The sequence below is a fragment of the Bos indicus genome, chromosome 6 (assembly GCF_029378745.1).
Source record: "Bos indicus isolate NIAB-ARS_2022 breed Sahiwal x Tharparkar chromosome 6, NIAB-ARS_B.indTharparkar_mat_pri_1.0, whole genome shotgun sequence".
Classification (NCBI taxonomy): domain Eukaryota; kingdom Metazoa; phylum Chordata; class Mammalia; order Artiodactyla; family Bovidae; genus Bos; species Bos indicus.
In genome coordinates this window covers 58597621-58622321 of record NC_091765.1, presented here as the reverse complement: position 1 = coordinate 58622321, position 24701 = coordinate 58597621, and the positions used below count along the sequence as shown (strand labels likewise).

Here is a 24701-nt window from a genome sequence, read left to right as displayed (position 1 = left end):
GGGAAACCTAAGTGTCTTAAACAACAGAAATTTATTTTCTGACGTATCTGGAGGCTGGAAGTATGAGATCAAGTGGTCAGTAGAATCCGTTCCTTGTTAGGGCCATGATCTATTCCAGGCCTGGATCCTTGTCTTGTAGGATGGTCTCTCCTTATGTCTTAACATTGTCTTCCCTCTTTCCTCGTCTGTGTTTAGATTTCCCCTTCCTATAATGACAATATAAGGATATAATATATAAAGAATATCCTTATATTGGATAAGGGTCCACCCTAATCCTCATTTTAACTTAATTACTTCATTAAAGATCCCATCTCCTAATATGGTCGTATTCTGAAGTAGGACTTCAGCATATGGATTTGGCCAGAGGGATGGCCATGGGACACAATCTGGGCCATCACAGGTGAGCATGGATGCAGAGCAGTGAATGATGCCCAGAACTCAGGAGTTCCTTATTGCTGTGTGGCAGGCACTGTACCTGGCACAGTCATATACATCACTGCATTTAGTGCTGTAGCAGCCCGTGAGGTAAATATTGCTGGCCCCACTTTACAGCGAGGAAACTGAGGGCATACCGCATTTAGTTTGTATGGAGGTTTGCTTCAGTGATACTGTGTTTAATGTTTTCACTAGGTTGAAACCTTGGAAATGGAAAGTGAGCCATGGCTAAAAGTATAGAGCATGTATTTATGGCTTTTACAGATGCAGAACTGACAATTTCTGGGTGTGAGTATAGAGAGTGGAAATTGTTTTTTTGTTTTGTCTTTTTATGTTGGGTTCTAAGAATGAAACCAAAAATAAGAGCGATCTTTGATAATTATCTTTTTATCTCTGTAGATAGTTCAATAAGTTGTATTATGTAATAACATATTATTACAAATAAATGTAATTATTGATCATATATATAAACACTAGATATTTATATATATATATATATCTCCATCCATCCATCCATCATCGATCCACCCAACCTTCATTGAACATCACCCATGTCCTTGGCACTATTGTGCCCTGAATTGCTTACTTTTCTATCTTCTCTCTCCTCTCCTTCTCTCTCCTTTGACCGCCTTAACTTCTGCCCCTTTATTTGATTCTTGGATCTCCAATTTTTGACCCACATCTTCAATATTATGCCCTTCTCAAGTCCTTTCTGTTATTCCCTTCTCTCTGGTTAAACTATGACTTCTCATCTTATTTTCAACAAACAGATTGTTTCCTCCATGTTCTTTTGAAAATTTTCTAATCAGATACAAGAAAATGATTTTTTTGGAGTATGTGTGTGTGTTGTAGTAAACTCATTATAATTTCATGCCTTAATAAAGAAATGCTGCTAATATAAAACAAAATCTAAATATTTATCTGCATCTATCACCTATCTATATTTTGGATCATTTCTTTCTTTTAATTATAATCTCCTGGAGAAAGTCAGTTTGATCTGTTTAATTTAATATAGCATCTGGCACTTGTGGTAATCACTTCCTAAACTTTTAAAAGAGGCAGTCCTTTTTGGGTCTTCTAATGTGTTTGTTGCACCTCTGATATAAATGCAGAAATGAATTCAGAAATGCACAGCCCGAGATTAATGTGATTTCAGATAATGCCTATAAAGTTATCTCTGTCCTTTCTGTCATAAGCTGGATATGAGAAATCCAAGTCAGCAATAATACAGTAAATCATTGACTACTTAGGCAGACCCATCAGGAAAGGGTTTGTATTTACCCCGCTGTTTCCACACAAGTCACTTCAGTTCAGTTCAGTTCAGTCACTCAGTTGTGTCTGACTCTTTGCAACCGCATAAACTGTAGCACGCCAGGCCTCCCTGTCCATCACCAACTCCCAGAGTTTACTCAAACTCATGTCCATTGAGTCGGTGATGCCATCCAACCATCTCATCCTCTGTCATCCCCTGCTCCTCCCCTCAATCTTTCCCAGCATCAGGGTCTTTTCAAATGAGTCAGCTCTTCGCATCAGGTGGCCAAAGTATTGGAGTTTCAGCTTCAATATCAGTCTGTCCAATGGACACCCAGGACTGATCTCCTTTAGGATGGACTGGTTGGATCTCCTTGCAGTCCAAGGGACTCTCAAGAGTCTTCTCCAGCACCACAGTTCAAAAGCATTAATTCTTTGGTGTTCAGCTTTCTTTATAGTGCAACTCTCACATCTGTACATGACTACTGGAAAAACCATAGCTTTGATTAGATGGACCTTTGTTGACAAAGTAATGTCTCTGCCTTTTAAAATGCTGTCGAGGTTGGTCATAACTTTCTTTCCAAGGAGCAGGTGTCTTTTAATTTCATGGCTGCAATCACCATCTGCAGTGATTTTGGAGCCCCAAAAAATAAAGTCAGCCACTGTTTCCACTGTTTCCCCATTGATTTCCCATGAAGTGACGGGACTGGATGCCATCTTAGTTTTCTGAATGTTGAGGTTTAAGCCAACTTTTTCACTCTCCTCTTACACTTTCATCAAGAGGCTCTTTAGTTTTTCTTCACTTTCTGCCATAAGGATGGTGTCATCTGCATATCTGAGCTTATTTATATTTCTCCTGGAAATCTTAATTCCAGCTGTACTTCCTCCAGCCCAGCGTTTCTCATGATGTACTCTGCATATAAGTTAAATAAGCAGGGTGACAATATACAGCCTTGATATACTCCTTTTCCTATTTGGAACCCGTCTGTTGTTCCATGTCCAGTTCTAACTGTTGCTTCCTGACCTGCATACAGGTTTCTCAAGAGGCAGGTCAGGTCAGGTGGTCTGGTATTCCCATCTTTTTAAGAATTTTCCACAGTTTGTGGTGATCCACACAGTCAAAGGCTTTGGCATAGTCAAGAAAGCAGAAATAGATGTTTTTCTGGAATTCTCTTGCTTTTTTGATGATCCAGCAGTTGTTGGCAATTTGACCTCTGGTTCCTCTGCCTTTTCTAAAACCAGCTTGAACATCAGGAAGTTCACGGTTCACATATTGCTGAAGCCTGGCTTGGAGAAATTTGAGCATTACTTTACTAGCGTGTGAGATGAGTACAATTGTGCGGTGGTTTGAGCATTCTTTGGCATTGCCTTTTTTTGGGATTGGAATGAAAACTGATCTTTTCCAGTCCTGTGGCCACTGCTGAGTTTTCTAAATTTGCTGGCATTCTGAGTGCAGCACTTTCACAGCATCATCTTTCAGGATTTGAAATATCTCCACTGGAATTCCATCACCTCCACTAGCTTTGTTCATAGTGATGCTTCCTAAGGCCCACTTGACTTCACATTCCAGGATGTTTGGCTCTAGGTGAGTGATCACACCATCGTCATTATCTGGGTTGTGAATATCTTTTTTGTACAGTTCTTCTGCATATTCTTGCCACCTCTTCGTAATATCTTCTGCTTCTGTTTAGGTCCATACCATTTCTGTCCTTTATCGAGCCCATCTTTACATGAAATGTTCTCTTGGTATCTCTCATTTTCTTGACGAGATCTCTAGTCTTTCCCATTCTATTGTTTTCCTCTATTTCTTTGCATTGATCCCTGAGGAAGGCTTTCTTATCTCTCTTTGCTATTCTTTGGAACTCTGCATTCCAATGGGTATATCTTTCCTTTTCTCCTTTGCTTTTTGCTTCCCTTCTTTTCACAGCTATTTGTAAGGCCTCCTCACACAGCCATTTTGGTTTTTTGCATTTCTTTTCCATGGGGATGGTCTTGATCCCTGTCTTCTATACAATGTCACAAACCTCTGTCCATAGTTCATCAGGCACTCTGTCTACGAGATCTAGTCCCTTAAATCTATTTCTCACTTCCACTGTATAATCATAAGGGATTTGATTTAGGTCATACCTGAATAGTCTAGTGGTTTTTCCTCACTTTCTTCAATTTAAGTCTGAATTTGGTAATAAGGAGTTCATGATCTGAGCCACAGTCAGCTCCCTGTCTTGTTTTTGCTGACTGCATAGAGCTTCTCCATCCTTGGCTGCAAAGAATATAATCAATCTGGTTTTGTTGTTTGCCGTCTGGTGATGTCCATGTGTAGAGTCTTCTCTTGTGTTATTGGAAGAGGGTGTTTGCTATGACCAGTGTGTTCTCTTGGCAGAAGTCTATTAGCCTTTGCCCTGCTTCATTCTGTACTCCAAGGCCAAATTTGTCTGTTACTCCAGGTGTTTCTTGACTTCCTCCTTTTGCATTCCAGTCCCCTATAATGAAAAGGACATCTTTTTTGGGTGTTAGTTCTAGAAGGTCTTGTAGGTCAGTTACATTCAACAAATGTTCTTTGGAAAGTCTGAAGAGCTAGAGTACACTATCTAGAAGATTCCACTTATCAAAAGATAAGTAGAGGGTTTTCCCCTTCAAGGCATGTTGGAGCAACAAGGACCAGACCTAACTGTTCATCGTAAATAATTATGGTTGGATAAAATTTGAAAAGGTGGTTTTTAGACATTAGACAACAGTCTGCATAAGACTGTGATCCTTGAGAGAAAAGAAACAAAGTGAACTTGATAATTACCCTGGTTTTCTGCCTGGAAGCAATTTCTAGAGTGTAGATTCAGACAGATCCTGGCAGCCTTGCTGAGTTGATGAGCTGGAGGTCAGAGTTTGGGGAGGCTAAGGTGAGTAGAGGCAGTGTGGGATAGAATTCTGGGAAGGAGGGAGCTATGAGAAAAATGTAGTGTCAATATGTAGTGAAGGGTGTCTTTTGCTGAACACCATGAGAGAAATGTATAGAATGGTACTCTACAGGGCTGGACAGAAAAGACTGGTGAACTCTAAGTTGAATAAATCCCAGGGCACACATGAAATGAGAAAATGTTTGTGGCTTGGAGAGCCAAATGGGTAAGTCCTTGTTCATCCTTGGAATATTCAATGGAGACCCTAAAGTAATTATACATTAGTAATGAGTCTGAACTATCCTTGGAGTGAAAGATCCTCTAGACCAGGGAAATATTTTCTTAAATTTACAGAGAGCAAATATTTTTGGCTTGTGGGTCATATGGTCTCCATCACAACTACTCAGTTCTGCCATTATGATATGAAGGCAGCCACAGGCAATACATTAGTGAATGGGTGTGACTATGTTCCAGTAAAACTTTATTAACAAAAATAGATGGCCAACCTGTGGGTTGTAGTTTGACCTCTGCTCTAGACCAGCATTGACCTATAGAAATATAATTAATGCAAGCCATATATGTAAATTAAAATGTCTCGTAACTGTAGTAAAAAATTAATAATAAATAGGTTAAATTAATTTTAATAATATATTCTATTTAACCCAATATATCCAAAGTATCAATTGAACATATAATCAATATAAAAATTATTAATGAGAAGTTTGCATTCTTTTTCTCACATTAAGTTTTCAAAATTTGTGTATTATAGATGAAGCAAAACCTTTATATTTTATACCTATAACACATTTTATTTCAGATTAGTCATAGTTCAATAACCATATAGTAATTGCCATCCTGGATAGCACAATGCCAATCTCTTAAAAACAAGTTTTGATAGAATGAAACTGATGAGCAATTAACTTCACCACCTATCAAAACCAAACCCAATGCTCTTTAAAAGAAGACAGCACGATGCAGACACTTGTCAATATCAAGACATGCTAAAAAGTGGACCAAAAAAAACCAAAAAACACCAAAAAACAAAAAACAACCCAATAACAAAGGAAGAACTAGCTAAGATAAAGAGACCTAGAAATGAGAAGATAATATAATTAGCAGACAAGAGTATTAAAATAGGCTTTATTATTATGTATTATTATTTAATGGAAAACATTAAAAGAATCAGAAGAAAAATGAAAAATATAGAAAAGAACTAAATGAAACATCTAGAGATGAAAAAAATACTATCTAAGATGAGGATTTCACTGAATGGGATTAATAGAAGATCAGGCATTATAGAAGAAAAGATTAGTAAACCTGCAAACATAGCAATTGATTTGATACAAGGTGAACCACAGAGAGGAAAAAAAAGACTGAAAAAAATAAAGGAAAAGAGGTTCACTGATATGTGGGGTAATATAAAATGATCTACCATAAATGGGGAAATGAAAAGGGGGCAGAAAAAATATTTGAAGATATAATGCCTTAAACACTTTAAGGTTTGATGAAAACTATGCTATGCTATGCTATGCTAAGTCACTTCAGTCGTGTCCGACTCTGTGTGACCCCATAGACGGTAGCCTACCAGGCTCCCCCATCCCTGGGATTCTCCAGGCAAGAACACTGGAGTGGGTTTCCATTTCCTTCTCCAATGCATGAAAGTGAAAAGTGAAAGTGAAGTCGCCTAGTCGTGTCCGACTCTTAGCGACCCCATGGACTGCAGCCTACCAGGCTCCTCTGTCCATGGGATTTTCCAGGCAAGAGTACTGGAGTGGGGTGCCATTGCCTTCTCCGTGATGAAAACTATATTTCATAAATCAAAAAGCTTAAGAGCTCATTTAAAAAAAAGAAATTAAGACACATAATAGTCAAATTACTAAAAACTAGCATTGAAGAGAAACTTAAAAGCAGTTAGAGAAAAGTCCACCTTACACACAGAAGAATCGACAAGTACATGACAATAGATTTCAGTTCAGAAACTTTGCCAGCCAGAAGACAATGAAATAACATCCTAAAAGTGCTAAAAAAGAAAAGTCAACTTCTGTATCGAATGAAAATATCTTGCAGAAACAAAAGTGAAATAAAAACTTTAGCAGACAAACAAAATTTCAGGAAATTTGTTGCCAGCTAATATATACTATAAGAAGTATTTTCTTTAGAAAATCATTCAGGCTAAAACAAAATGATACCAGATGGAAATTTGGAATACAGTGTGCCAAAGGTGCTAAATATGTGGATAAATAGACAATATTTTCTTTAAAAATTTCTTTAAAAAGTTAACCTCACTGTTTAAGGAACAAATAATTACAATGCATTTTTGAGATGTATCAAACAATTAGAAGTAAAATGTATGACAGTCGCTTGAAGAACAGGGTGGGGAAAATGGTAATTCATACTCGTAAGGGTTTTACATTATACATGAAGTGGTATAATATTATTTGAACATATATTATGAATTAAAAATACATATTGTAAAGTGTAGAGCAATCATTAAAAATTTAGTAAGTTAAAAAAAATAACACCAAGAGTGCTTTTATAAAGAGAATACTAAGAATATCAATTAACTCAAAAGAACCAAGAAAAAAGGAAAGAGTAACAAGTTGAGACAAATAGAACGCAAATAGTAAATGGCATATTTGAACTTAACCATACTGATAATTATATTAAATGTAAATATTCTAAATAGTTCAATGAAAAATCAGAGACTGTCAGACTAGATTTAAAACAGTAAGTCTATTACATACTTTGTGTGAGAAAACCACTTTAAATATATTGATGAGATAGGTTAAAATGAACAGGATGGAAAAAGATGTGCTATACAAACACCAATTACAAGAAAGCTGGAGTGGCTATATTAAAATCTTGTTGACGAGCGACATGTTATTATGTCCTTTGTTCAGTTCAGTTCAGTCGCTCAGTCGTGTCCGACTCTTTGTGACCCCATGGACTGCAGCATACCAGGCCTCCCTGTCCATCACCAATTCCCAGAGTTTACTCAAACTCATGTCCATTGAGTCAGTGATGCCATTCAACCATCTCATCCTCTGTCATCCCCTTCTCCTCCCGCCTTCAATCTTTCCCAGCATTAGGGTCTTTTCCAATGAGTCAATTCTTTGCATCAGGTGGCCAAGTATTGGAGTTTCAGCTTCAGCATCAGTCATTCCAATGAACATTCAGGACTGATTTCCTTTAGGATGGACTGGTTGGATCTTCTTGCAGTCCAAGGGACTCTCAAGAGTCTTCTCCAATACCATAGTTCAAAAGCATCAATTCTTTGGTGCTCAGCTTTCTTTATAGTTCAACTCTCACATCCATACATGACTACTGGAAAAACCATAGCTTTGACTAGATGGATCTTTGTTGGCAAAGTAATGTCTCTGCTTTTTAGTATGCTGTCTAGGTCAGTCATAACTTTTCTTCTAAGGAGTAAGTGTCTTTTAATTTCATGACTACAGTCATCATCTGCAGTGATTTTGGAGCCCAAAAAAATGAAGTCTGTTACTGTTTCCACTGTTTCCCAATCTATTTTCCATGAAGTGATGGGACTGGATGCCATGATCTTCGTTTTCTGAATGTTGAGCTTTAAGCCAACTTTTTCACTCTCCTCTTACACTTTCATCAAGAGGCTTTTTAGTTCCTCTTCACTTTCTGCCATAAGGGTGGTTTCATCTGCATATCTGAGGTTGTTGATATTTCTCGCGGTAATCTTGATTCCAGCTTGTGCTTCATCCAGCCAAGCATTTCTCATGATGTACTCTGCATATAAGTTAAATAAGCAGGGTGATAATATACAGCCTTGTTGTACTTCTTTTCCTATTTGGAACCCGTCTGTTGTTCCATGTCCAGTTCTAACTGTTGCTTCCTGACCTGCATATAGGTTTATCAAGAGGCAGGTCAGGTGGTCTGGTATTCCCATCTCTTTAAGAATATTCCACAGTTTGTGGTGATCCACACAGTCAAAGACTTTGGCATAGTCAAGAAAGCAGAAATAGATGTTTTTCTGGAACTCTCTTGCCTTTTTTACCCAAACGTTATTGACTGCAGTGTTTCAATATTCACTTACATAACAAATCACTGACCACAGGCATTAGTTTCTGCAAATCCCCTGGTCAATAATGTGTTAATATTAGACAAAGCAGACAACGTAAAAAAGAATATTGCTATGAATGAGAAGGGATCTTTTATAATGATAAAGAGATCAGTTCATCAGGAAGATGTGATAACCTTAAATATAACAGTACTTCAAAATACATGAAGCAAAACCTGATAGAATGAGTCAGAGGTCTGGAAATCATTTAAATTAATTGAAATTAATCAGTTGTGTGGCACTGGGGAAATTATTTGATCTAGGAGTGAAAGCTTGCTCCCTTATAAAAATGATAGCATGTATATCATGAGAATTTTATGAAAATTAGATAAAAGTACATGTGAAATTTTTTAAAAATCCAACTTCATGAACTAAAGGGAAATTTTAAAATCCACAATTACAATTGGATTAGCCAACAGTCTTCAGTTAGTAATCAAGAAAGAAGACAGAACATCCACAGGGATATTGAAGACTTGAATGACACCATCAGTGAACTGGATCTAATTGGCATTCATAGAATACTTTGCCCAACAACAGTAAACTGCACCTTCTTTTCAAGGTCACGTGGAACATTAACCAAAATAGACCATATGTTAGTCATAAACAAGTGCTAACGAATTTAAAAGTATTGAAATCATAGAATTTGTCCTCTGACCATAGTGCAATTAAATTTGAAATTAATAAGAACTATTTGGGAAATCTCTCAATATTTAGGAATTAAACAGCACACTTCTAAACCACACACAGTTCAAAGAAGAAATCACAAGGAAATGTAGAAGTATTTTGAATGAAAATGAAAACATATCAAAATTTATGTGATGTTAAAGCAGAATCTAGTCAAGGCTATGGTTTTTCCAGTGGTCATGTATGGATGTGAGAGTTGGACTGTGAAGAAAGCTGAGTGCCAAAGAATTGATGCTTTTGAACTGTGGTGTTGGAGAAGATTCTTGAGAATCCCTTGGACTTCAAGGAGATACGACCAGTCCATTCTAAAAGAGATCAGCCCTGGGTGTTCTTTGGAAGGAATGATGCTAAAGCAGAAACTCCAGTACTTTGGCCACCTCATGTGAAAAGTTGACTCATTAGAAAAGACTCTGATGCTGGGAGGGATTGGGGGCAGGAGGAAATGGGGACGACAGAGGATGAGATGGCTGGATGGCATCACTGACTCGATGGACATGAGTCTGAGTGAACTCCGGGAGATGGTGATGGACAGGGAGGCCTGGTGTGCTGCGATTCATGGGGTTGCAAAGAGTTGGACACGACTGAGCGACTGAACTGAACTGAACTGAAAGCAGAATCTTGAGGGAGCTATATAGTTAAATGTTTATATTGGAAAAAAAGAAAGGCCTAAAATCAATAATCTAAGATTATAACTTTAAAAGAAAGGAAGAACAAATTAAACACAAATAAAGTAGAAGGGAGAAAATAAAGATACAGGCAGAAATTAATAACATATAAGACAAAAATAATAGAGAAACTCAAAGAAATGAAAAGCTAGTTGGTAAATTTCAATAAATGGTATAAACCTCTAGCTAGACTTATTAAGAAAAAAAGACATAGAAGACACAAACTGTCAATTCAGGAATGAAAATGGGATGTGCTGCAGATGCTGCAGACATCATAAGGGTGATAAATATATGACTAATTTTATGTAGATAAATTCAACAATTAGAAGAATGGGCAAATTCCTTAGAAGATACAATTAACCAATATGACTGAAGAAGTAGGAAACCTGAATATCCCAAATCTAGTAAAGAAATTAAATGTGTAAATTAAAAAATTTCCCACAAAGAAAATTTTAAGCCCATATGGCTTCACTTGTGAATTCCAGAAAATACTGTAAAAAGAAACATACCAATGTTTCACGAACTCAGAAAATAAGAGGATGAAGTACTTCTGAACTCATTTTAAAAGACCAGTATCACCTTGACAGTAACATCACAAGACAGAGAGAGAGAAAGAAAAACAAGTAGAGACCAATATGCCTCATAAACATACCTACAAAAATTCTTAGCAAAATAATAGCAAGTTGAATTCAGCCATCTCTTGAAAAAAATAATGCCTTGTGACCAAAGGGGTAGGGGTTACTTCAGGAACGTAAAAAAGTCTAGAGGAAAACCATTGAAGGTGAGGATGTGTGCCAATGGGAAATAAAGATAAAAAGGGAATATCACAAGCTCCAGTAGTCTTGATTTCCATTCTTATTTATAGCAGCTGACATTTCTGAGCATTTATCACATTCCAGAAAGCATTTTCAGAGTTGTATGTGAATTAATCTCATTTAATCTTTGCAAGAACCCCATGAGGTAGGCACCATTTTATAAATAAGTAAACTAAAGCACAGAATGTTAAAACAAACTTCAAAAAACTAAGATCATGGCATCTGGTCCCATCACTTCATGGCAAATACTTGGGGAAACAATGGAAACTGTCACAAACTTTATTGGGCTTCAAAATCACTGTGGATGGTGACTGCAGTCATGAAATTAAAAGATGCTTACTCCTTGGAAGAAAAGCAATGACAAACCTAGACAGTGTATTAAAAAGTGGAGACATAACTTTGCCTACAAAGGTCCATATAGTCAAAGCTGTGGTTTTTCCAATAGTCATGTACTAATGTGAGAACTGGACAATAAAAAGGCTGAGCGCTAAAGAATTGATGCCTTCAAACCGTGGTGCTGGAGAAGACGCTTTAGATTCCCTTGGATTGCAAGGAGTTCAAACCAGTCAATCCTAAAGAAATCAACCCTGAATATTCATTAGAAGGACTAATGCTGAAACTAAAGCTCCAATCCTTTGGCCACCTGATGGGAAGAGTCTACTCTTTGGAAAAGACCCCGATGCTGGGGAAAATTGAAGGCAGGGGGAGAAGGGGAGGACAGAGCATGAGATGGTTGGATGGTATCACTGACTCAATGTACATGAGTTTGAGCAAACTCTGGGAGATCGTGAAGGACAGGGAAGCCTGGTGTGTAGTCCATGGGGTCGCAGAGTCAGACACAACTGAGTGACTGAACAACAACAAAAAGCACAGAGAAACTTAAAAACTTGTCCACGGTCCCGTAACACTTGGACTTATACTGTCTGTCTCCAGATCCCTGTGGCTCAGATGGTAAAGAATCTGTCTGCAGTTGCCCCTGGGTCAGGAAGATCCCCTGGAGAAGGGAATGGCTACCCACTCCAGTATTCTTGCCTGGAGAATTCCACGGACAGTCCATGGGGTTGCAAAGCGTCGGACACGACTGAGAGACTAACACACTTTGCTAATGTACTCTTTATACAGAACTGCTCATTTTCTGTGCTTTTGCCTAGCAAGACTGTTTTCATCATTCCTGAAGTGGCTCATCAGTAAAGAATCTGCCTGCCAATGCAAGAGACATACGATATGTGGGTTGGATCCCACAGTCCAGAAAATCCCCTGGCGGAGGAAATGGCAACCCACTCCAATGTTCTTGCCTAGAGAATTCTATGGACAGAGGAGCCTGGTGGGCTACAGTCCATGGGGTCGCCAAGAGTCAGACACGACTGAATATTCATACAACACAACAAAAACATTTATGACTTTTTCAGCCCATAGTTAAGAACTGCTTTCTGAGTCAAAGTATTAAGCAGTTACAAATGCAAAATATATTTTAAAATAAAAGTATGTTTATTAAATTATAAAACTCATGATACTAGAGTGGGAGATATGCTACTTTCAGATCAGATCAGATTAGTCGCTCAATCGTGTCCGACTCTTTGTGACCCCATGAATCACAGCACGCCAGGCCTCCCTGTCCATCACCAACTCCCGGAGTTCACTCAGACTCACGTCCATCGAGTCAGTGATGCCATCCAGCCATCTCATCCTCTGTCGTCCCCTTTTCCTCCTGCCCCCAATCCCTCCCAGCATCAGAGTCTTTTCTAATGAGTCAACTCTTCGCATGAGGTGGCCAAAGTACTGAGTTTCAGCTTTAGCATCATTCCTTCCAAAGAAATCCCAGAGCTGGTCTCCTTTGGAATGGACTGGTTGGACCTCCTTGCAGTCCAGGGGACTCTCAAGAATCTTCTCCAACACCACAGTTCAAAAGCATCAATTCTTCGGCACTCAGCCTTCTTCACAGTCCAACTCTCACATCCATACATGACCACTGGAAAAACCATAGCCTTGACTAGATGAACCTTTTTTGGCAAAGTAATGTCTCTGCTTTTGAATATGCTATCTAGGTTGGTCATAACCTTCCTTCCAAGGAGTAAGCATCTTTTAATTTCATGGCTGCAGTCACCATCTGCAGTGCTTTTGGAGCCCAGAAAAATAAAGTCTGACACTGTTTCCACTGTTTCCCCTTCTATTTCCCATGAAGTGATGGGACCAGATGCCATGATCTTCATTTTCTGAATGTTGAGCTTTAAGCCAACTTTTTCACTCTCCTCTTTCACCTTCATCAAGAGGCTTTTGAGTTCCTCTTAACTTTCTGCCATAAGCGTGGTGTCATCTGCATATCTGAGGTTATTGATACCTCCTAAATTTTTATGTGACTACAAATGTTGCCATCTCCAAGAAGTGGAAAAGATACTTTCCCTTTTCTAGGTGTAGAACAAAATGCTTGTACTTTTCCCCCTGTGTAGACTAGAGTTCAGTGCTGGCACTGTGACTTGAGCAAGGTATTTAAGCCCCGTGGGCTTTAGCTCTCAAATTTGCAAAATGGAATAGGATAGTGTGAGGATGAGGAAGATATCCAGGTATTCTTTTATTCTCTCTGATTCTCCCTAGCTTTTCTCCTCCACAGTGCCTGAGTTTCAGAAGTTTGACCTTCTCCAGAAAAGCTTTTTTCAAACTTTTTGGACCATTGTCCACAATAAGAAATAACTTTACTTCACAAACCAGTAGACACATGATGCACATATATATGTATAATGGAAGTGATCACCTAGTTTTTTGTACACGCTAGGAAAATTATTACCTTTGAAAGTAACTGTGGTGCACCTATGGATTGAAGTCAATGGCTTTTCCATGGTTCAAATAAATAGATTATGGCTTGTATGTGTAAGTTTTTTAATGTTTCTATGAACCAAAATCACTATGGATTGTGACTGCAGCCACAAAATTAAGACACTTTCTACTTGGAAGAAAATCTATGACAAACCCAGACAGTTTATTAAAAAGCAGAGGCATCATTTTGCTGACAAAGGTTCGCATAGTCAAATCTATGGTTTTTCCAGGAGTCATGTATGGATATGAGAGTCGGACCATAAAGAAGGCTGAGTGCCCCAGAAGTGATGCTTTCAAATTGTGGTGCTGAAGAAGAGTCTTGAGAGCTCTTTGGACCTCAAGGAGATCAAACCAGTCAGTCCTGAATATTCATTGGAAGGACTGATGCTGAAGCTGAAGCTCCAGTACTTTGGCCACCTGATGCAAAGAGCTGATTCATTGGAAAAGACCCTGATGCTGGGAAAGATTGAAGATAGGAAGAGAAATGGGAAACAGAGGAGAGATGGTTGGATGGCATCACCAACTCAATGGACACGAGTTTGAGCAAATTCTGGGAGATAGTGAAGGACAGGGAAGCCTTGGCCTGCTGCAGTCCATGGGGTCACAAAGAGTCGGACATGACTTAGCAACTGAACAGCAACAACAATGAACCAAAATGTAGATAAAGAAGCATCTTGAGTAAACATTCTCTATGATATGTATACAAATATTAGTAAGAAGTAAACCCCGTTTACTGTGATCTAGTAGCCCCTATGCAGCCGGGGTGGAGACTTCCGGGGAGGGAAATGAGGGAGTGTTATTGGGAAGGTTGATATTGATGAGGATAAGATAATAAAAGTTGTGTGTGTGTGCACACTTGGGTGTGTGTACATGCACCTAACCAGTCACAGAACCCTGCCATCACCCCTTTCACCTCCTTCCTTCTAGCCCTGCTTCTGTCCTTCCACATGTTCCTCTTAGCCTACAGAGTTTAAGATCAGCAGTTCTTAATATTTCTTGGACCTTATCCTGAGAACAAGGATAAGGATGTATGTAACACATCCATTACACACAGAAAATTTCAAATGTATCAGGGGTTCTGGAACCTTAGATTTAGGAATATCTGACCTGTAGAGTTTGTAAAAAGTTAATTCATAGATAAAACTATATTTAGCCAATAAATATATGAAAGGTGGTCAAGCTCACTAGCAATGAGTTAAAGAACTCTATTAGAGAACTCATAAAAAGATCTGTGTTACATATAAATGCTTTTGTATATATTTAGAATATATATGCATTTGCCTACTAAGACATCCTCAGCTGCCTAACACTCATCCTGTCCTTCAAGACTCAGTTTCAGCATCACCTTTCCCAGAACCTCTGGTCCACTAGCCACCTCCAGCCCAGTGGGTAGGGTGCTGCTGAGGGCTCCATGTTCCAAGATGTATTTCCCATATTACACCACTTTTTGTGCCCTCCTGCCAGTTTGTTTTAGCGTCTGTTTCCTTTAGGTAAGAACACTCTGAAGATAGAAGCAGGGCTTTGTGTCACTGCGTCTCCATTGCATAACCCAGTGCCTGGCCACAGGAGGCTCCCACTAAGTGACTATCTGACAGTAAAATGCCCACACTCGCTTTCTGGCATCCTTAAAGAACTATGAGACACTGAATTTTTTTTTTTCTTTTCTTTTTTTTTTGTTTTTGTTTTTGCTTTTTTTTTTCTTTTCTTTTCTTTTTTTTTACAAACCCTTGTGTCGAGGGGAGACACTGAATTTTTAAAATTTCTTGCCGATTACCTTTTTGCATAGAACCTAGATTGAAATTTAGAATCACAAAACTACTGTACTTTTTAAGTGGAAATGACTTAGGAGGAGTTGTTTTCAATTAAGTGTCAATAGACTAGTGCAAATTCTCACACTCAAAGGAAAAATGATAAAAATATGAGCAATGGAGCAGATTTTTTAAAAATAGGTTAAATGATGCTTTCTTATTCTGATATTATGTTTCCCTTTCATTTTAAGGTTATTTTTTGATTCTATGCTAGTATTTTTTGAAAAGTTCTATTAAATCAAAAATTCTGGAAATTTCCAGCTCTAGTGTCTTTCTGCTCAGAACTAAAATCCAGAGAGATTATGATTTTGCCCATGGCCAAAACAAGAAATAAACATTTCAGTCCAGTATCTTTCTGCTATTATGTTTAATGCAATTGTGTACATTTAAAATTTTTACAGATATGTTTGGTGCAATTGGTTTTCTGTTCAGCCTTTTAAATTTAGAAATGAAACGGTCAGTTAATATGTTTGTTGTTTTATAGTCAGAAACAGGTTTGCTCTCTGAGAAATATCTATAACCATATGATATTGCTGACTGTCAGTGTTTGGTGAGGTTTTAAGAAATGTCAGAATCTTCAAATTATATATATATCTAATATTAATATTGGGGCTTTCCTTGTGGCTCAGATGATAAAGAATCTGCCTGCAGTGCAGGAGACCTGGGTTTCAGGTCTTGGGTTAGAAAGATCCCCTGGAGAAGGGAATAGCAACCCACTCCAGTATTCTTGCCTGGGAAATCCCATGGACAGAGGCGCCTGGTGGACCACAGTCCTTGGGGTTACAAAGAGTCGTACACAACTCAGCGACTAACACTTTAATATTGACTTTGATATGGAATTAAAGACTGTTTTCTTTCCATTTTTGGATGTGTCTTAATTTTGAAGGTGTTGTAAGCACTTTAAAAAGAAGAGATTTTGAATTTGGCTATTGCTTTAATTCTGATTTTAAACATCTGAATACTGTCCATCTAAGAAATTCCACTTCTAGGAGCTCATTATAAGAAAATAATGAGATGTGCCGAAATGCATGCATAAATGTGTTCATTAAAACATTTATGTTAATAAATATTAGCAAAAAGCATAAATACCCAATAATAAAGAATTGGTTAAATACTTTGATATCGTCATTTTATGGAAAGTGCTTTGGTTATTAAATATGGCTGTATTTTATCTTCTTCTATATACCTGTATTTCCTAATTTTTATCAATCACAAATATTTTGTACTTATGTAACTTATTTGAAAAGTTTTAAAATTTGCCCAACTCAATATTTTGTCTGAAATTATGTTCCTTACTTGTTTTTCTTATGCTTTTTTCCAATTTGACATTTTAATTGAATAGCCAAAGTTCAGTGTATGTGGACTCTTAAGTTTTAATTTTTCAATTTTACTTTTACATCTTCTGTGTTTATGTAGTTTAGCTTAACTTCAGCATCTGACACTGAGCTGCTTATAGAACAGCACAGAATCCAATGAAAAGCTGTCATTTTTGTCTGAACACTATGCTGTCCTGCAAACTCATATCTGAGGCCTGAACATTCTAATTCTTGATAATTTAGTATCAAGAAGGACAAGCACACCCATAAACTCAAAGATCTAGAAAATATTTGAAGATGTAATCAGTTCAAATATTCTTTTTTTCCTTTGTAGTTGGCTGCATCTTAGCTCAGAGTAGAGATTCCGGCTACAGCTTTTTGCCAGGATTGCAGCCTGCTGGCCTAAAAGCCAGTATGTATAGTATCTTTAGCATTTACAGCTCAAAATTGCCTCTTTGAAAGAGGAAGACAAGTGGTTCCTGATTACATCATAGCTAAGTATGCCTGTGTGTGCGTCTGTGTGCATGTGCGTGTCTGAGAGAGGAGGAGGGGGGCTGGCAGGGGATGGAGGAGAGGGAGAGAGTGGGATGGTGTAAAGGGTTTCTGTTACCTTTGGCACTAGGTTCATTGCACATGTAAAGTTCTTGTAGACTCCAGTAGTTCTTCCTAGTAGTTGTACTATGTTAATTAATTAATTGTTTAATGTCTGGCTCTCTTTCTAGAAGTCAAGAGATATCAGAGCAGGAACCACGTCTCCACCCACCACACTCTCTTTTTGCTTAGTTTCCAACACAGTGCTTTTTGCATATGTAGTGAGGATTTATGAATATTAGTTAAGTAAATGCATGCGTGGGTCTTAGAAAACTTGATTTGTTTATTTTCTACCATGTGTAACAGTTTCTGTGGTTGCTTTAGCTCCCCCTCCTCCTCTTTCTTCCAGTTGCATCTTAAAGCCATGTTTAGAATGGGGTGGAGCAGGGACAACCATTGCCTCAGACTGAAGGAGATGCCTGCTGACACTCCATCCATTTGTGAGCTTCCTAAGGTGGGACTTGGGCTTCAACCCTGTTAGGATCAGTGTTTGTGCTTCCCTTCCTGGCTCCAGATAGTGTGATAAAAGCCAAGCATCTGTTTTACCATCTGCAGTAATACAAAGGTGTAGTCTGCATTGGAGAAGGAAATGGCAACCCACTCCAGTGTTCTTGCCTGGAGAATCCCAGGGATGGGGGAGCCTGGTGGGCTGCTGTCTATGGGGTTGCACAGAGTCAGACACGACTGACGCAACTTACAAGCAGCAGCAGCAGCCTTTTTAGGACAACAGATTTGGATGCCAGTGTGACTATGGGAACTCCAGCTCTCTCATAGACAAAGTATACAATCATCTTGAATTTGTGCAACATGCTAGGCTTTGCCTCAAGAAGGCTTGGTGAAGGTGGCATTTCTGTCTGTGTTGTTCATTGCCCCATCTTCATCCCTAAGGACAGGGCTTGAATGCCCACTCTGTGGGCACTCAGTAAATGTTTGTTGAATGAATGATGAATGATGAAATATCCTCATAGCTGAAGAATGTCATCTTGTGTTTGATGTGCCATTTTGGCAATAGTTCCAGTTAAGCTGGCTGGTTAGCTCAGTTGGTTAGAGTGTGGTACTAATAATGGCAAGGTCGTGGGTTCGATCCCTGTATGGGCCATCAAGTCTACTTTAGGGCTTCCCAGGTGGCGCTAGTACTAAAGAACCTGCCTGCCAATGCAGGAGATGTAAGAGACATGGATTTGATCCCTGGGTCGGGAGGAGGGCATGGCAATCCACTTCAGTATTCTTGCCTGGAGAATCCCATGAACAGAGGAGCGTGGCAGTCTCCAGTCCATAGGGTCGCACAGAGTAGGACATGATTGAAGTGACTTAGCACACCAGTTAAGAACTTGAAATGTGTGCTCTTTATGAAAAGGCAACCGTTTACTCACCGTTGCCCCCCCCCGCCCCCACCCATTACTGTTTCCACGCTCCCATACTCTGCTGCATGAGCCTTCCAAACAAGATGCCAATTCTCCATTTTCCTTTATAGAACAGGCCAAACCATTCATGTTGGCAATCATGTGCTAGTGAGTATGTTGTTACAAAATTTCCAAGTCTTCTGATCAACCCACAGGCTTTACTAATATAATAAATTCATTTTTTAAATGCATTTTCAAATCAATGTTTTCCATAAGAATACTGATTTTTGTTGTGTGGATTCAGAGAACAAATGGTGATAATATATGCTAAAATTAAAATTGGTCTGCCTCCTTTTGTAAACCAGAATCTTATCACTTCCCAGCTTACTTTGTCTCTCAGGAAGCTCAGAGGTAGGAGTTATGCCCACTCGTGCTTACCCTCAACTTTGTGAAACAGGGACTTCATCTCTGTTTTCCTTCATTACTTTGTTTCTTGAATATGAAAAATATATATGGTATTATGCTTTGTTGAAAGTAGCCTCAAATTCTTTTTGGTAGATGGGAAATTATAATTAATGAAAAGAAAAATATTTGACTGTTCACAGGTGCTTTTCAAAGCCTGCCTTCCATGATGCTATCAATGCCTCCATCTAACTCACTGGGTATGGACCCTCTTCCTGAACCCGATTTCTCCAGTGTAGAGGCACTGGGAAATAGAGGTGTTTTATGTTAGAACGTTAGCATTCAGCAGAGAGAACCCTGGGTTTGAAGTCAGCAGAGCTGAGTTCTTATTACAACTCCATGAACTGCTGGAGTGACCTTGGACAAGTCATTTAACCTGTTTCTCTTCTATACATTGAGTATAAAGTCACACACTGTACCAACTACCTTGGGTTCTCCTGATGTTGAGGTAAGACATGTTCACATGTTTTGTTAACAGTTACAGTTGTCTACACGTCTGTGTCCCCACAAGTCTATAACATTCTTTAAGATCAGGGACTGCATCTTGTTCATCTTTGTGTCATCAGGGCTTGGCTTGTTGACCTGAAGATGCGGAGGGCATTGAATGTGGGTGACACTAACTTACTCATTGTTTTCTTTCAGCAAAGTTCCTCTGGTGTCTGTTCGTCAATAAACCTTCATTGGTCAGCTGATCTTAACTGAATACTTTCTGCATGCTTTTTACTACCCCTCAGATATTTAACTCTGGAAGAAGTACAGAGGATAAACACAGAAAAATGAAAATGCACACATGTGCACACATACATACACCACCCCATTATAGATTCCTAAATGTCAGAGGTCACAAAATAGTGGCTTAAGGGCTAAATCTGCCTTTAAATGTGCTTTCTTTGGCTCAAACATGAATTTTTAAAATGTAAACCAATAACTTAAAATCCAGACATGTGGATTTTGCTTCTTCGTGAAGTTGTAAACAGCTGGTCACACCAGGCCAGCTGCAGTGTTTGCAGGGACAACTCGCAAGGCAATGCTGGCCATTACAGGCATTTCCTTGATGGGCCAGCTCAGATACAGCCCTGTCAGTCCCCATTGTCTCTTGAACACCAAGGTAGATAGGAGCTACCATTTTTGATCACATTTATTATGCTTGCACTTGGGTGGCAGCATTTACTGAGTACCAGGAGAAGGCAATGGCACCCCACTCCAGTACTCTTGCTTGGAAAATCCCATGGACGGAGGAGCCTGTTAGGCTGCAATCCATGGGGTCGCTAAGAGTCGGACACAACTGAGCGACTTCACTTTGACTTTTCACTTTCATGCATTGGAAAAGGAAATGGCAACCCACTCCAGTGTTCTTGCCTGGAGAATCCCAGGGACGGGGGAGCCTGGTGGGCTGCCGTCTATGGGGTCGCACAGAGTCAGACACGACTGAAGTGACTTAGCATAGCATAGCATAGGCACTATTCTACGCTCTTTGCTTACCTATTCATCTTGACTGTTGTTGTTTAGTTGCACAGTTGTGTCCGACTCTTTGAGACCGCATGGACTGTTGGCCTGCCAGGCTCCTCTGTCCATGGAATTCTCCAGGCAAGAATACTGGACTGCGTTGCCATTTCCTTCTCCAGAGGATCTTCCCGACCCAGGGATCGAACCCACATCTCCTGCATTGCAGACAGTCTCCTGTGTTACAGGTGGATTCTTTCTGACTGAGCCACTTTATATACCCAAGAATGACAGGTAGGGAAATTGAGGTGCAGTTAGTCTGTGGTGGATCAGGATTCAACCCCAGGCATTGGGCTCCCAGGTTCTGGCTCTTCATTGCTCAGCTAGCTATATAATATCTTGGTGGGGAGGGAAGGATATAAAAAAAAAAATCATACCTAAGAAGTGATTTTGTAGTTTTAAAGGTATAAAGAGTCATGAGTCCAGGCAGGTTAAATGTACCGTGCAGAGCCCTGGCTGGAGATCTGAGCACAGTCTTGGTTAACGCCCAGTGCAAGAGGGTGCAGACAGGAGACAGGCAGGAGGTGATGTGTGGCGGCAGGGGACTGGGAGCTTGGGTCTGACTCCCCAGGGAAGGGGATGGCCCTAGGCCTCTTAGGGTGGCCTGAGCTAAGGTCAAAGTCCTGTGACCCACGTGGTGTGGGATGAGTCGGCATTCTTATAGGAGTTCTGCTGAACTTCATTCATTGCTTTCACAATAGAAGAAAGTCGATTTTGAAACCCAGGTGTCCCTATAATACTGGCCTGACTGTTTACTTCTGCTTCGGTCCCTGAGTATATGAGCAAATACTTCAGGCACTACAACGAGCAGAAACTTGAGACAAAGCTTATCTTGTAATGCTAGGTTTTGCATCATATCCAGGGTGTGGTGGTACTTTAGAAGGCAGGTTCAATAATTACGTGTTTACGGATTGAGCAAACTCTGCATGTGCCTGGGAGGGCTCAGGATTTATACTTTTGGAGCCTAGGGAACTTATTTAGCTGGTCGGCAGGCTTAGTACTTGGATATAACAAATGGTCACAATATATTCAACACATTTATGTGTATGTATATGTATTTACATTGAATATTTATGTAACACCTGGTATTGAATCATATTTATTTACAAAATAGCCTAGGGAAGCTTGGAGATAAGTGAATCAATTAAAGCTAATTAGGCAAGCCCTGATCATTGACCCACCTCATGTGTCCTCTCTTGTTACATATGATCTATTAAATAGCACATTTTGTGTTTTTGATGTAGCCTAATGATATAATAAAGGGACAAAAAATGAATGTTAAAAGCATTAGGGTCACCAAAACTGCCTTCTTTAGAAAATAAGGATGGCTATTAAACAGTTACACTCTTTGTTCTCTTGCCCTATTATTATGTCTCTCTTTAGGAGAGAGATTGAAAGCATGTTTATTGCTCTGTTCTTAACCAGGCTTGTCAACTACTGCCATACAGTAAGTGTTTAAAGCATCTGTAATAATGAATTGCAGCCCACACCCCTGCCTCATCTCTGTTTCCCTGCTTTATTGCCCTTTGATAATTTCTTCCATTTCTATTTTTGCATTTTCAAGGACAACACAAGGCAGAATAGTTATATGATTCAGGACTTTTAAACACACTTGAAATATGGCAATCACTTGTTATTCTTGATAACAAACCTAAAGGCAAGCTTTCAAGCACTGACTTGTCTTCTCCCTCCTCATTCCAGCTACTCAGACTTACAGAGAAGGACTTTGAAATTATCTGCTTAATTGGGTTGCATGTCACTGCTGTTGGTAAAAGTGGCTTTGGGATACAGGTGTTGGTTTTGGGGGGAGGGCTTTGCTGTGGTTTTACATGTCTTGTCTTCATTGCTTTGCTATCTTTGAGGACCAGGCAACATCCTTGGCTTGTTCTATTCCCTTCGAGGTTGATGCCATTTGAGTCTGGGCTTTCTTTGCTCTGGCTGTTCAGGTGTTCTGGACTTGATATTCTGCTCCTTTTGGAATGGACATCAGAGGTCCACATACAGGCTTTTGGTGCACTTAGAGTTATGCTAGGAGGAGCATGAAGTGACTTCCCAAAGGATGTGGTTCCCACCCCCTTAAGAACTAAAAAAGGGAAGGTCATGGTTGGACCAGTAACCCATCCTACTTGGTTGTCAGTTTCCTTATCTGTAAAGTGTTAGAGTCAGACAAGATCATCTCTAACATCCTTTTCTGCTCAAATATTCTGAGCCAAAGCAGGCTGAGAACACATCTACACTGAGAATTCTGTAATTTTAATAATTTTCTGGAAAAGCACGATGGTGGTACCAGCTAACAAGACTGAGACAGAGTTTGCAGTCAAATGGAATTAAGGATAAACCCAGTTCTGCCAGGTTTTTTTTTTTTTTTTGCTCTGTAACCTTTAGCATATCACTTTTCTTTGAGGCTTATGTTTCTCATCTTTAAATGAAAATACTACTACCTACCTAGCAGAGTTGTTGTACAGATTTAATACATATATTAGCATGCATAGCCGACACATAGGAGTCATTCTGTACATGGTGGAAGTTACTCTAATGACAGTAATCTTATGAGTATGTGGTTTGGGGAATATTTGAGGGTTTGGAATAGGTTCAGTCTAAGGAAGATGGCATATGGAGAAGTCTTTGAAGTTGAAAGAGTACTAAGGATGATTTTGAGGGTAGGGTAGCTGCTGAAGGAGATAATGCCAAGGATGTGATAAGAAACAAGTGAAGGGCACTGATGGGCAAGATCATTCATTCACTTAATTCCAGTACTTGCTACAGGTGTAGGTACTTTCAGTGAGATCATCTCCTTGTGATCAGTGTTGTTTTGTGCCTTGTCCAGTATATTATCTTCCAGACACAGAGTCAACCTTTGTGATTGAAGATGGTGGCACATTGATGACAACATGTCATGGACATGGACATGTCTGAAAAGACCAACTCAAGATAAAACCCAAATATATTCCAAAACCCAAAGATGGAGACTGTTTTTTATTTTGTAGCTACTGTCAATGCATGTAGAGACTGTCACTTACTATTTCTGCTGACATCTGGATTCTTGAAAATTTCACTTTACTTTAGATCTTCTTAACCTGGACTCCTCTAGTCCAGCGGATTTTTTAAGTCCTTGAGATTCTTTGCAGAACTGCGTGTATATGAGCATGTGTGCATTCTGGGAGGGGTCAGACTTGAAAAAGCCAACAAAGCTGCTGAAGGTGACTAAGAAAGAATTAAAATGATTTTACAAGATGAAAAAATGATCTAACACAAACACAGAGAGGTCCCCAAATACTTGCTTGTTTCCACAGCTTTGATAGGTCCACACCTTCTTCTTTCCTCTAACAAACAATGCAATGGGTGAGTCTCTTTGGCAAAGTTTTCACATTTTCCAAGCAGCTCTTTATGACATGATCCGGAGTTGAATGGTTTGGAAGATTTCTGGTGAGTGGATGTGGAGACTTGGTGCTTTCTTCATTGTTCCTAGAAAGAGCAGTAACAATTAAAAAAAAATTTTTTTTTAAATTTCTTTAGGAAGACTAAAGACTCAGAGAATAAAGTTTCCAGGAAAAGAAATGAAAATGATTTTGACACCAGCAACCTAAAAGAGTAAAGTAAAAGTGGCAGGGTAATAAGATTTTTAAAGAAAAAGAAGGAATAGTGCTTGTTATCCAGATTTCGTTTACAAAGAGAGTTAGTCCTTTGTGTCTGGCTTTGCCTCCAGGCCAGCAGGGGCCACAGGGCCACTCCTCAAAGAGGGTTTGGGAACCTTCTGTCTTCCTCCTCCCCTCCTCTCCCCCTCCCTCTCCTCTCTCCCTGTCTTTTCTCTCTCTTTCTGTATTTCTGTCTCCTTCTCTCTCTCTCTCTCCCCCTCTCTCAAACACACACACACACACTCATCTTTAAAAGGCGCAACCTTCATTGTATCACCAGTATTAGGATTTGGAACATCTTAAGGACATGTTGACCCCCACAAATCTAAATTAGGAAAGGAAGTGAATTTTAGTTGAACCTGCTTTGAAAATACAGAACTTCTCTTTTAAGAAACAAGAGGAAA

The 24701-nt window shown here is 39.3% G+C and overlaps 1 protein-coding gene and 1 non-coding gene across 11 annotated transcripts in view; both read left to right on the top strand.

Annotated features, from left to right (window-relative positions):
* Positions 1-24701, top strand: part of LOC139183616 (putative uncharacterized protein FLJ13197) — a 221471-nt gene that overhangs the window by 22897 nt on the left and 173873 nt on the right. The gene's annotated exons all lie outside the window — the stretch shown is intronic.
* On the top strand, positions 18380-18453 carry TRNAI-AAU (transfer RNA isoleucine (anticodon AAU)). The gene has a single exon. It is a non-coding gene; the product is annotated as a tRNA-Ile (tRNA).